Source organism: Lupinus angustifolius, chromosome LG15 (assembly GCF_001865875.1).
Source record: "Lupinus angustifolius cultivar Tanjil chromosome LG15, LupAngTanjil_v1.0, whole genome shotgun sequence".
In the NCBI taxonomy this organism is placed as follows: domain Eukaryota; kingdom Viridiplantae; phylum Streptophyta; class Magnoliopsida; order Fabales; family Fabaceae; genus Lupinus; species Lupinus angustifolius.
The window spans coordinates 2,454,536-2,459,138 of NC_032023.1; positions in this window are offsets into that span (position 1 = coordinate 2,454,536).

Sequence of the window (4,603 nt, forward strand, 5' to 3'; positions counted from 1 at the left end):
TGCATATACTTTGGAAGAGATGGGTTATTATAGATAGAGACATAGTGAAATTGATCAACCATATAATTTGTTAAGTCAAACAAGCTAAGTGTTGGTTCTGTCTCTATATTCATTGGGTGGTATAACCAAACTGAAAATTTCAGGTTGTTGTTGGTTGGTGAGAATTGAGAAATGTGTAAAAAATATTCAATTCAATTGTTTTAATATACTTCAATAAATAACAATCTTTCAAGATAGTATATGTTTGATATCACAAAGTATATTACACAATTAATGTGTTTTATTGTTCAAGTGTTAGGAACATTTTCATTAAGAGGTTTCTAATCTTAGATTAGACCAACCTTCACTCTTCCTAAACTTTTCATCACCAAACTTTGGAAATGGGACAACTTCTACTACTCATAATTTTTTCACTATAAAAAACTCACCTCATATGAAAACTACTTAAGTTATAAAGTGCTATATTATATATATATATATATATATATATATAAATATAAGCACCTGATTTTTTTAGTAGTATCATAATCGGTTATAAGACACAAATTTATTATTCTAGTAGTTTTTATATGAGAAGAGTTTTTATATAAATTTTATAAGAACAATAAATCTAGGTCATACAATTTTTAGATAAGAAGAGTTCTCATATAAAAATTTAAGAACAATAAATCTAAGTCTTACAATTAATCATGGCTAGTTGAGATTAAAAGTTAGTTAATGATTATAAAATAGTCATGTGATTGTATATTTTAACTTTAATCATTTAAAAAAGATTTAATGATAGTCTCATGTTTATATCTTTTAATTTAATCTAGACACTTGAAAATCAAAATGCATCCCACTAAAAGTATCAAAGTCATCACTACAAATTTACCATTATTATCACTTAACTATACTATAATTAAACTATATAAAATTTCATTAGTTTAGGGGTAGTCTCTTTGATTTACCAAAAAAAAATAAAAGGTTAAGTTAGATAAAGTAAGAGGGCTCCTATTCAAAAATTCTATAATGTACTCTGACATTTTTGCACTCCCTTCTCCAATTTTCTCCCTCTTATAATTTCTTCTATGAGAAAAAGAAAACCTCATCTTAACTTGATTTTGTTTTGTAGATCAATTTCAATAAACAAAATAATTATAAAATATTTATCAAGGAGCAAAAGTGTGAATCAGGGCATTTTTGTTCATCTGCTTAGAGTTTGGTCCTCCTTAACATTTGTTCAACATCATAATTAGTAAAGTCATTTAGTGAATAAAAATTAAATAGAGCTTGTAGTTTTAAAAAAAATGTATTTTTTAAAAATAAGCTTGGGAAATTTATTTAAGTAGTTTTAATTTCCAAAAATTATATGAAAATTTTATATCACATTTATACCTTTTAATTATTTCACAAAATTACATTATATATCCTTAAATAAAATAATCCTACTTTTAATTTAGTTATATAGTTAATTGAATAAGTAAATAAGTAATGAATAAATTGAACGTCTACTATTGTCAAATAACTCTAATTCAATCAATTAGCTATTCTTATATCTATACCTAGATATAAAGAGAAAGATTCTAGGTAATTAAATAGAAAGTCTATTTTACTTTTTTTTATTGAATTTACTTTACTTAATCTATATAAAATAATAAAATGGACAAAATGGTAATTATATGGATGTAGTGTTCAAATATTTCAATTTTAAAACTAATAATTCTTATGTTTCTATATCTCTTCTAACATATCTATTAGAATTAAATTTATCATCACAATATCTTCTAAAATTAAATTTAATATTATTATTCATCATAAACTTTACATATTTTAATTGTAATCTTTTAGCATATTAAACTTTTATTTATAAAAGTATTAATTTATGATATCAATTTCATTACATTTTTATCAAATTTAATGAATGAGATTTTCAATATGTAAGGAGGGTTGATAACTTATCGTGAGTCTTTTCTGTTGGAATGAGAAATACGAATTGAGAAAAGAAAGAATGAAGAAAACAGAAAACGGAGAAGAAAAACAGAGGTAGAAGATGATGAATAGGAAAGTTACTAAAAATGGCAATCTGTTATTAACTGATAACTGAATTTTAAAATTCATTTCTATTTATAGTAACTTCTGTAACTACTGCATTTACAAAAGCCCACCCATTCAAGCTTGAATTACAATACTATCCTACATTCTCCCTTAATTCAAGCTGGTTATGCTAATTACTCCAAGCCTTCTTCTCTGCGATTCAAACATTTCCTTCCTTAGTGATTTTGTTAGAATATCAGCTTGTTGATTCTGTGAGGTACAGAATTCAACCTTCAAATTTCCCTTCTCCACATGATCTCTTAGGAAGTGATACTTTGTTTCAATGTGTTTGCTGCGACCATGAGACACTGGATTTCTTGCCAGATTAATTGCAGATTGATTATCAATCAGAAGTAACATTGAGTCATTAGCATGAATTCCCAATTCCTTCAGCAAAGAGTTTAACCACAAACCTTGGCAACCCCCTAAGCAGGCAGCAATGTATTCAGCTTCGCATGATGATAGAGCAACTACTTTCTGCTTCTGAGAGCTCCAACTGATAGAAGCATCACCAAGCTTAAACAAGTAGCCTGTGGTGCTCTTTCTATCATCCTTGTCTCCACACCAATCTGCATCAGTGTAGCCATGAATTGTTTTCACACTCCCTTCAATGCTTGTAGGAAAATGTACTCCAAAATCCATGGTTCCTTTGAGATATCTAAGCACCCTCTTTACTGCAATCAGATGAGAATGTTTAGGATTCTCCATATATCTACTAACCAAGCCAACTCCATAAGTGATGTCTGGTCTTGAGTTGCATATATATCTAAGAGAGCCAATCATCTGTTTATAGAGCCTAGGATCAACTGATTCATCTTCCAAACCTTCTCTGTTTAGACTTGTTCCTGCTTCTACTGGTGTGGAGGATGGACTTGAATCAAACATGTTAAATCTCTTGAGTACATCAGAGGTGTACTTCCTTTGATGCATCAGTATCCCTCTGCTATCCCTTATGAATTCCATACCCAAGAAATATGAGAGTGTGCCAAGATCAGTCATTTCAAATTCTGCTTTTAAACTGTTCTTGATGCTCTCAATCTCATCTAATTTGCAGCCTGATATTAGTAAGTCATCCACATAGAGGCATATGATTACTGATGCTGGTTCAGGTGTGCACTTCACATAGATTCCATGCTCACTTGTGCACCTTGTAAGTCCTTGCTGAACAAGAAATGTGTCAATTCTCTTGTTCCATGCTCTAGGAGCTTGTTTCAACCCATAGAGTGCCTTGTGTAATTTGTAGACCTTTTGTTCCTGCCTTGAGACTTCAAAACCAGTTGGTTGGCTCACAAAAACTTCCTTGTCTAATGGACCATTTAGAAAGGCTGACTTCACATCCATTTGACTCAAGCTCCAATTTTCCAGACTAGCAATTGCTATGACCAACCTCACTGTTTCAATTCTGGCCACTGGTGCAAATACTTCCCCAAAGTCTTGTCCTGGTTTTTGTAGGAAACCTTTAGCTACCAATCTAGCCTTATGTTTAGCTATTGATCCATCAGGCTTCAGCTTGACTTTGTACACCCATTTCACAGAGATTGCTTTCTTTCCTTTGGGTAGATTTGTTAGCTCCCAAGTCTTGTTCCTTTTAATAGAATTTATTTCTTCTTGCATAGCCTCAACCCAACATCTTTGTTTTACTGCTTCATCAAAAGTGATGGGTTCCATCTCTGCTAATAAAGCCATGTGCACCAAGTCCCCTTCTGAAGTGATGGAGTTATCTGAGAATACTTCAAAATCTCTCAATCTATGTGGCAATTGTCTTTGTCTTTGAGGTCTTGCATCTGAGTTTTCAACCAGTATATCTTGATTGTTTATCACATCTGTGTTTGGATCATGTCTTGGACTAGCAGTTTCAATGTTCATCTGACCAGTTCTGTTTGAGGCTTCTGGTTTTGCATTCCACTCCCAAGCTTGTGTCTCATCAAATATAACATCTCTGCTGAAAGACAAAGAGTTATTAGTAGGATTGAATAGCTTGTAAGCTCCAGTTGAATGGTATCCTAGAAAGATCAACTTTTCACTCCTATCGTCAAGTTTCTTTCTTCTTGCATCAGGTACATGTTTGTAGCATATTGAACCAAAGATTCTGAGGTGTGCAACACTAGGCTTGATCCCTGTCCACATCTCCTCAGGTGTCATGCCTTTGAGTCTCTTAGTTGGACTTCTATTGATCAGGTAGGTTGCAGTTGCCACAGCTTCCCCCCAAAACTGTTTTGGAAGATCCTTGGTTTTTAGCAGACTTCTTGTCATGTTTAGTATTGATCTATTTACCCTCTCTACTGTTCCATTGTGTTGAGGTGTAAATGGAGCAACTACTTCATGAATTATGCCTTCCTCTTCACAGAATTTATTGAATTCATGAGAGACATATTCTCCCCCTCCATCACTCCTTAAACATGACAATTTCATTCCACTCTGATTTTCAGCAGCCAACTTGAAGCTTTTGAATTTAGCAAATACCTCACTTTTCCTCTTTATCAAATAAATCCACATCTTCCTTGTGTAATCATCTTTGAAGGTTACA